Genomic DNA, 9,484 nt, shown 5'->3' with positions numbered 1-9,484 from the left:
GTGATAGGCTTGGATCCCATCCACTCTGGTGAATGGGATGCCTCAGTTTGGGCCTTTTTAAGTGTTGGTACAGGGCTCTGACCTTCATTCTGAAGGAGTGGGAACCACTAGATGTGTTCACTGAGGCATTATATTCAGAAGTGATGTTGGAAACCTGCAGGATCCTTATCTCATTGGTCAAGTGCTCACCACTATATTAAGTAGGGGACCTACTTACCATGTGATTCTGTCCTCTTTGTTTATACTGGCTGGATGAGACTATGCCTTCCCTGCAGCGCTAACCATGTTCTAGACCCATGTCCTCTTTTCCAGTCTCCTTGTGTCTGCACCAGGGATCTTTGTGGAGGAACATAATAATTTTGAATATAAACCCTCACTGCAGTGCCCAGCACACTCTGGCCACAACTTAGATCCTCACTCCAGATTCCCTGAGAAGGGAGCCAGTTGTGCAAGCCAGTGTCCCCACAGCCCTGTTACCAGAGTCGTGGGTGGTGGGCTTTTCTCACAGGAGAGGGTGAGTATTGAGCATTTTTGATGAGACATTTGCCATCAGTGCATCAGTGCTGTCCTAGTATCTTCCTAAAGAACGCAATCCCTTCAAAAGGCACCAAGTGACATGCATGGATGCCCTCTGAAAACTGACCCCCTTGCCCCTTGTTTCTGTCTCCCTGCTGCAGTAGAATGTCTTGAATTGGTGCTGAGTTCTAAAATTTTTCTAAGTGTTAGTGATTTTTCACTTCAGTAGAGGGAGCAGCTCTGAGCAGGCCCTGTGAACTCTCTGGAACTTGAGAACATTATTTTGATATCATTGTATTTTCAAGATAACCTATCACTTGTGGCAAGTCAAACTGGTTTTCCCAGCCAGAGAACAGACAGAAATACACTTTTTAAAACACAATTGTTAGAAGAAATACTAAATGTAGGTCAGTCATTTTAAAGAGAATAACCATGGTCACAGCTGAGGTCCCCAAACCACAGATCGGATGTCAGGTTAGTGCAGGCACATTCAAACTCCACTCACTGAATTCAAATATTGTCTGCATCCTTTAGCTTTCAGATTCTTTAAATGCCAGATTATCTCCGTATTTGCCTTCTACAATATTTTATTGACAGGTCTTTTAGGTGTGTCTTACTTTCACTTAAGTTTAATAGGACATTTTAACACCCACCTTCATCAAAGACATGTTAGTAAAATGCTCCTGTAGTTTCATTTTGTAACTCATACTCTGAAAAGGTAAAAAATACACATCCAGCAATTGCTGTAAAAGCATTAAGGTTCACTCAGAAACTTAATAAAATACACTGTCTTCATAGCCTTCACTTCATAGGAAGCAAAGCTTTTAGAATGGACTTCAGGAGGCCCAGTGTGTTCACTCCATGATGAGAACAAAAATGCTGCAGACAGCTGTCAAGGAATCATGGAGGGGAGATATTAGGCAGCCCTAAAGCAAATGGATGTGTGAGCACAATGCCTTCCAGTTCCTCCAAATATGTCCCTTCTGACTTTCATTTAGCATTTGTGTTCCAACCCCAGAAAATAATTGTTTTTTCTGTAACATTTTTTACTGAGTATTCTGAGATGTGTTTTTTTTTTCTTTCTAAAAACATAACATGTGTCCCTGGCTAGTGTGGCTCCATGAGCCAAGTACTGGCCTACAAACTGAAAGGTCACTGAAAGGTCAAGTCCCAGTCCGGGTACATTCCTGGGTTGTGGGCCAGGTCCCCTTCTGGGTGCAAGTGAGAGGCAACCAATTGAAGTTTCTCTCCCTATCCCTGCCCCTCTCTAAAAAAGTAAATAAAATCTTAAAAAAAAAAAAAGAACATGTGCATGGTGATAGCAGTTATGTACCAGATTTACATTTGGTCCCAAGATGGCCACAATGTTTGCATCCTTGAACGTGTGGAAAGTCAGCATTTGAACCTGAGATAAAGATTTTGGATTCAACGATCTAATGTTTTCATCAAAAAAAAAAAAAAGGATCATTTCACCTATAAATGCAGTGACAGTGTCTGTATGGGGAGTGGAGATTGTTTCTGGAATAGAGTTATAGAGTTAGTAAAATACAGAAAGATTATCAGTGTTGATGAACAGAACTTTACAATGAGCATTACTCAATAGCTAGAAGACAAAAAGTCCTCTGAAGCCTGAGATCAGGTAAGTCTCAATGGTGGGGGGGATTGGGGGGCGTAAATAAAGGACACTGAGTTCTAAGAGGTGAGAGAATTTACTTGAGCCCTTGGCTATGCTGGAAACTTGGCCACCATGAAATTCTTGTTTCTAGAAGGTGCGAGTTCTTTTTATTCATGAGAACTTGAAGAATAGTGAGATGAGAAAGCTACAGTAAGGTACATGCAGAAAAACTCAATAATTGAAGGGAAGCCACGGTATCGTGTTTCAGGGCTTCAACAATCATTAACTAATTATCTGCTTCAGGGAGCAGTGAATAAAGAAATGTACTCTCGGGCAAGTTTGTTCAAAGCCATTATTGGAGTAGCCAAGATGTCACAAAAAATATTTTATAGTAAATTATAAAGTGACAGATACTGTGGAAATGTGAAGAGGTAGCATTTAGGAATTTAGGAGCACAAATTTAAAGGAGGAGAGAAAACAATTTGGGTACATTGTGAAGATGATCCACGGACAAGAAAAAGCCAGTACAATGTTCCTGTACCAGGAGCTTACCTGGAGTGTCAGACTGCTCCTCTGACCACTGTGCCAGTTGCAGGGTGCTGGAGATATTTCCTATTTTGATTTAGAAGTGGTTTTTAGCCCTGGCCGGTGTGGCTCAGTGGTTGAGTGCTGGCCTGCAAATCAAAAGGGTCACTGGTGCAATTCCCAGTCTAGGGCGCATGCCTGGGTTGAGAGCCAGGTTCCCAGTAGGGGATGCACAAGAGGCAACTACACATTGATGTTTCCTTCTCTTTCTCCCTCCCTTCCCCTCTCTAAAAAATAAAGGCTTAAAAAAAAAAGAAGTTTTTAATTTCTGTTAAGTTTTAGATTCTAACTCTCCTGTTACAAGTCTTAGTTCCAGTGTTTTTCATATATTGGTTCTAGTGTTTTTCAAATATTGTTTATATTTCAGTATATTTGCTTTAAGTTTTATTTTTTAGTTTTGCATACTTTAATTTCAGAACACACACAAAACAATACACAGCATCCAAACCCAATGTCAAATGTGAGAAAGGAAGGCTTGAGGCCCCTGTAACCTGCCTTAGGCAAAGAGAGGAGAAAAAAAAGTCACTAAACATCAGCAGAGGGAACCAGGTGGGCTAGTGGAAACTTTTACTCTATTTTGATGTGAGAGGCATCTTCATCACCCTTGGGGGGTGGGGGAGTGGGAGGGCACATTACATCAGGAACAGCAGCACTGTGATTTCTACTTTCATTTTATCTTCATCAGATACCTAGGCCTAGCTTGATTGTATGGTAGATGCAGCTGGAGTGAGTCTGGGGATTTTCATGTGAGAAGCCAGAAGAGAGCAGCGCAGTTTCAAACAGCAACAGCACGAGGCCTTGAAAGCCTTGTTGTTTGCCTCTGCCTTCAGCTGCAGAGTCTCCACAATGGGGTGGTTGGGGTTGATTCTAGGTGTTTTTTCAGCCATTCTGTAGCCCAATGTTGAGTTATCCCAAAAGACTTGTGCTTTCACGATACGCTCCATGTTAGTTGTCCAACCATAGGTGCTAGTCACAATGCAGCAGGTGAACATAAAACCCAATTGCAGATTACCACCTCCTCAATCTTCTTATCCAAGATTTCTTTCAGTAGCTTCCAGAGGTTCTCAAACTTGGCCTTGCTCTTTTCTATTTTCTTTTCTTCATCCTCAAGTAGCTCCAGGCCCTCCTTGGTAACAGACCAAGCTCTTTCCATCAAACTCCTTGAGTTGTTGCACACAGTATTCATCGATAGATTCCATCATATATTCTACCTCAAAACCACTTCTGCACTCGCTCCATGAAAGCAGAGTTGGGAACTTGTTCTTTTCTCTCACCAGTGAGGCAATAGATGGACTTCTGGGCTTCCTTCATATGAGAGATACATTCCAAAAAAGATGTTACTTCATCTCCAGACTGGAAGATGTGATAATGTAGAAGCTTAGAAAGGCATTGCAGATTAGTCAGGCATTGCAGATTATGAATTAGGTTTTTAGGGAATGCCTTGTAGAATTTCTTACAGTTCTTGTCTTCTGCCAGCTAAGAGAAGAGCTCAAGGCACTCCTTACAATGGTTTTACAAATGGCCTTCAAGATTTTGCTCTGCTGGAACATTTCTTAGATTTTCAGAGGCATATCTTCAGAGTTAACCACACTGTGGATGAAATTGAGATGCTCTGGTGTCAACTCAACTCTTCACGTCTGTCCATGATGAATACATGGCAGACATACAGAGCTTGATATTCTTGTTCTCAAGGAGATCAAAGAGAGCTTGATGGGATGAATAGCGATAGGATGAATAGCAATGGCCTGAATTCCAATTGACCTTCCACAGAGAAGTGCTTGCCTGCCAACTGATCTTCCCAGTCATTGGTAAGGCTCTTACAGAACTCTCATATTCCTCCAGGGCTTCTGGTTTAAATGGGCTTGGTCTTGTTAAATTCTTCATGATCAATGTATATCTCCTTAATCTTTGTTTCCTTTTTCTTGTCCGCTCTAGCATCCTCATCTGAGACCACAACTTCAATCCTGAGTTTCTCCTCATCACCTTTATCTTCTTTCTCCCATTTCTCTTCTGCTTCATAATCTCTGATTACTTCCTCTTGTTTCTTCTCCAAATAAAGGGGGATGAAATAACCTGTGAACTGTGAGTGCTTTTTCACCACTTCTTTGACGCACCCCTCCTCAAAGTACTCTCATCTTCTTTAAGGTGGAGGATCACTTTGGTACCTTGGCCAATGGGCTCACCATAGTCAGCTTGCATAGTGAAGGAACCCCCAGCAGAGACTACTGGGCATATTGCTTAGTGCTTTGTGATCATAACCACTGTTTTTGTCACTAGGTGGGCAGAATAAAATCCAGCACCAAATTGTCTAATCATGGAGCTGTCTGCACTAGTATGAAGAGCCTCCGTAACTGCTTTCGTACTGACTTAGCAGTGGTTCCCTGATTATTTATGAGATCAGCTTTGGTCACGCCAATGCCTGTGTCCAGAGTCAGGGTGCATTCCGGGGGCATGGGGATGATGTCGATTTTAGGTTCTCATAGTGTATCTTGTCCAAGGCATCAGAAGCATTGATCAACTCCTGAAGGAAAATTTCCTTGTTGGAGTAGAAGGTACTGATGATGACAGACATGAGTTGGGCAATTTCTGCCTGGAAAGCAAAAGTCCCCACATCCTCCTCTCTGTGGTGCACTTCCTCAGGCATCTTTAAAAAAATTTTTTTTTAAGATTAATTTATTTTTTAAGAGAGGGGAAGGGAGAGAAACATTGATGGCTTGTCTCTCACAAGCCCCCAACCAGGGGCCTGGCCTGCAATCCAGGCATGCCCCCTGACTAGGAATTGAACCAGCAATCTTTTGGTCTGCGGGATGACACCCATGCTACTGAGCCACACCATTCAGGCCTTGAAGGTGAAGATGCAAATACGAGAAAAGGGTATAAGCTTGGCTCACACACCGCAAGCAGTATGTGTGGGGGTGCTCAAGAATTGCCTTAAATTTGAACAAAAGTCATTGCCAGATTACTATTTTTTTAGACTTATTTATTTTATTTTATTTTTAGAGAGGGAAGGGAGGGAGAAAGAGAGAGAGAGAAACATCAATGTGCAGTTGCTGGGGGTCATGGCCTGCAACCCAGGTATGTACCCTGACTGGGAATCGAACCTGCGACACTTTGGTTCGCAGCCGTGCTCAATCCACTGAGCTATGCCAGCCAGGGTGCGCCAGATTACTATTGATGTTTAATTTTTACTGCATGTATGTACATTTATGATTTGTTAATTATAATGTGATCTTGAAGTCTGGGGTGACTTTTCAAAGAGGAAAAAATTATTACATTAGGAAAGAATGTAAAGAAGTTGGCGGCAAGCAGAAACTTGTTCAGAACCAGTGTATTTGTAGTAGAGACCTGTTTTCTGTGCTGTGAATGTGGGGAATATTTTACCAGAATCTATGACCTCTTATCAGATAGTTCACTCAGGAGAAAGGTTTTAGGAGTTCAGTGAATGTAGGAAATCTTTTACCACTAACACTGATCTACATAATCATCAGAGAATTTACAATTGTCATTGCTGAAAAATCCTGCCATAACCAATGAGAAACCCCTGCATTTTTTGTTTTTGTGGCCTCAGCTTATGGAGCACCAAGGAGGCTAGGTGGCTGAAACTGTCTTAAGAACAAAACACAACACCCTAGCCTAGCCAACACCCTTAATTCCATATGCAGATAAACCTTGTTCTGAAGCCAGAATTGGTCCATGAGGTTGAACGGAATAACTGCTTCTTCAAGCGTGTAAACATTATCACAAAATTAAAACAAATACTACAAACGAGGACACCACCAAGAGAACAATAATTTTCTACTAATCGATACCAAACAAATGGAGATCTACATACAGCCTGGTTAGGGATCCAAAATATTTTTTAAAAACGTTCTTGAGCTACAAGAGAACACAAGTGGAGCCAACATAATGAAGAAACCAATATAGAAACAAAGGGAGAGTATCAGACAGAAATTACAAAAAAGGAAACCAAAATTCTGGAGTTGAAAATTACAATGAATGAAATGAAAAATACAATAAAGAGTATCAAAAGCAGACATGAAAAAAATCTCTGATGTCAAACACAAGTTATTTGAAAGCATCCAGGTGGAAAGAAAAAAAAAAAAGAGGGAGGTTAGAGGGTGGAGAGATTGAGCAAAAAAGGAATAAGGACTCATGGGCATGGACACCAGTGTGGTGACTGCATTGGGGAGTGGGCATAAGGAGACCAAATGATGAAAAAAATACAATAAAAATTTTAAAGAGAAATAAGAATAAATTTAAAAATATAGCAAAAATATTAGGTAACACCATCAAGATAACCTATATTTGCATCATGGGAAGCCCAGAAAATGCTGGGTTAAAAAAAGGGAAACAGAAGGGAGGAAGGAAGAAAGGGGTAGAAAATTTATTTTATTTTTTAAAAGATTTTATTTATTTATTTTTAGAGAGAGGGACAGGGAAGGAGAAAGACAGAAAAACCTCAATAAGCTTTTGCTTATTGTTGACAGTTTGCCCACTACTCAGCTGTAATAGTTAGCATTTGTATTCAGACTTCCAGCCCATGGATAATCTTTACCTCTCTAAACTCTGAATCTGAAGCATTTCCTTTACAAGTTCCTCTTTATTGCACTCCAACCATGGTCCATGCCTGCAGACCCTTGGAGTACACACGTACCATTATATTGACCTTGGACATCATATGCTTTAGTACAATTGATTTTTATGGGTTTGAGTTCATTTCAAATTATTCTACACAGCCTCACATCAGCAGCAGGAAAGGTACTGCAGGAAGCCACTTGCAGAGGGACAACTAGTAAATCCTGCCTCTCTTCTTTGTTTCCCATCCTAAGCTGGTATCATTTTCCTTGGTGGGGTCTCTGCCATTGACTGACCTTTGGGGTCAACTAATATATAACATTCATTTCCCAAGAGTCTAACTCACTTGTCTGAAAATCATCCCAGAGTGTCATGCCTAGTGTAACAGATGGACATTTGTGATGAGATTACCCTTTCCTTATAAGGTCAAGATGTCTTTCACAAGTGTTTCTTTTTTCTGTTGTTATTCAGGTTATTGCTGTGGAGCAGAGGATGTGGAAGCGCCCTTTGAACAGAATGTTTCTATAGGAATCTCACAGACTAAGAATCCCAAGGTAACTTTGTCTTCCTGGAAGTGCCACCCCTGTGAGAGTTGTGCACCAGTCTTGAGGCACATTTTCCACTTGATTGAGCAGCAGGAAACACAACACAGCCAAAAACTGTTGAGATGTGGGGCCTGTGCAAAATGGTTTGATTTCAGTGCAAAGTGTCACCAGCACCAGGAGCAGCACTTGACACAGAAGGCTTTCAGAAGAGGTGTGGATAGGATCTCACTTGCAAAGGGCTGCAATTTTAATGTGTCCCAGAAGCTTTTTAACCTGTGGGGAGGTTGGGCAGGACATCCTTACCAGCTCAGTACATCTCCAACAACAAATTACTCATACTAGGGACTGGCCAAATGAAATGTTGATGTCTTGGGTGACTCTTCAATGGAGAAAAAATTATTACACCAGGAAAAATATAAGAAAATTATCAGCTGAAACCACACACCTGTTCCAGATCAAGCTGTTTGTAGTCGAAGACAGTATTTTTTGTGCATGAAGGTGTAAAATATTTTACCAGAATCTCTGGCTTTTATTATCAACAGAGAGTTTATGCAAGAGAAAGGCCATATGAGTAGAGTGAATGTGGGAAATTATTTACCACTTTCAATAATAACCTTTCTTATCACCAGAGAGTGTACACTGGAAAAAGACCTTATGTGTGCAGTGAAAGTGAGAAATTTTTACCAGTAGCTTTGCTCATTGTTATCATTAGACTGTTCACACTGAAGAAAGGCCTAATGAGGCTGTGCTACAGTGTCTGGAGTGTCAGCTAAGAGCCTAAAAAAGGAAATTGCGCCTTCAGGGCCAGTCCCAGAGGGCCTGATCCATGTCTATAGCATGAGGCTCTGCCTGTTGGCCAAGAGGATGTTCCTTGTCTTAAAGACCAAGGAATGAAACATGAAGTCATCAACATCAACCTAAAAAATAAGCCCGAGTGGTTGATTAGGAAGCTTTATTAGAAGTAAGAATTAGGAAGACTGCTTTGGCTTAAAAGAAGAATTTCGTAAAGAATTCAGTAAGCTGCACCAGGTTCTGACCAATAAGAAGAAAACCTTCTTTGGTGGCCATTTACTTTCTATGATGGATTACCTCTTTTGGCCCTGGTTTGAAGGGCTGGAAGCTTTGGAGTTAAATGAATGTGTAGACCACACTCCAAAACTTCAGCTCAGCCTTGAGGGAAGATCCTGCAGTATCAGCTGTCCTCATTGATGTGAAGACCTTCCAAGGTTTCTTAAATCTCTACCTACAGAATAGCCTGTAGGCCTGTGACTTTGGGCTCTGATAGGGGTAGGGATCAACATTAAAGATATGTTTAAACCCTGGCTGGTGTGGCTCAGTGGACTGAGCACTGGCCTGCGAACCAAAGAGTCATTGGTTTGATTCCCAGTCAGAGCACATGCCTGGGTTGCAGTCTGGGTCCCCAAGTGGGGGTGTGTGAGAGGCAACTGCACATTGATGCTTCTCTCCCTCTTTCTCCCTCCCGTCCCCTCTGTCTGAAAATAAATAAAATATTTTTTAAAATAGATATGTTTGATCTTTTTCTTCACTAAATAATAACATGCTTTTATTTAAGAAAAAAAGCCTTGCCCTGGCTGGTGTAGCTCAGTGGATTGAGCGCGGGCTGCGAACCAAAGTGTCGCAGGTTCGA

At 41.4% G+C, this 9,484-nt stretch overlaps 2 pseudogenes; one reads left to right on the top strand and one right to left on the bottom strand.

Annotated features, from left to right (window-relative positions):
* Positions 1-3,397: 3,397 nt before the first annotated feature.
* Positions 3,398-5,360, bottom strand: LOC123824176 (annotated as a pseudogene).
* Positions 5,361-5,532: 172 nt separating this feature from the next.
* LOC123824129 lies at positions 5,533-9,268 on the top strand (annotated as a pseudogene).
* The last annotated feature ends 216 nt before the right edge of the window (positions 9,269-9,484 follow it).

The sequence above is a fragment of the Phyllostomus hastatus genome, unplaced genomic scaffold, assembly GCF_019186645.2.
Source record: "Phyllostomus hastatus isolate PE091 unplaced genomic scaffold, TTU_PhHast_1.1 phas_contig_549, whole genome shotgun sequence".
NCBI classification, from domain to species: domain Eukaryota; kingdom Metazoa; phylum Chordata; class Mammalia; order Chiroptera; family Phyllostomidae; genus Phyllostomus; species Phyllostomus hastatus.
This window is presented reverse-complemented; position numbering and strand designations above follow the sequence as displayed.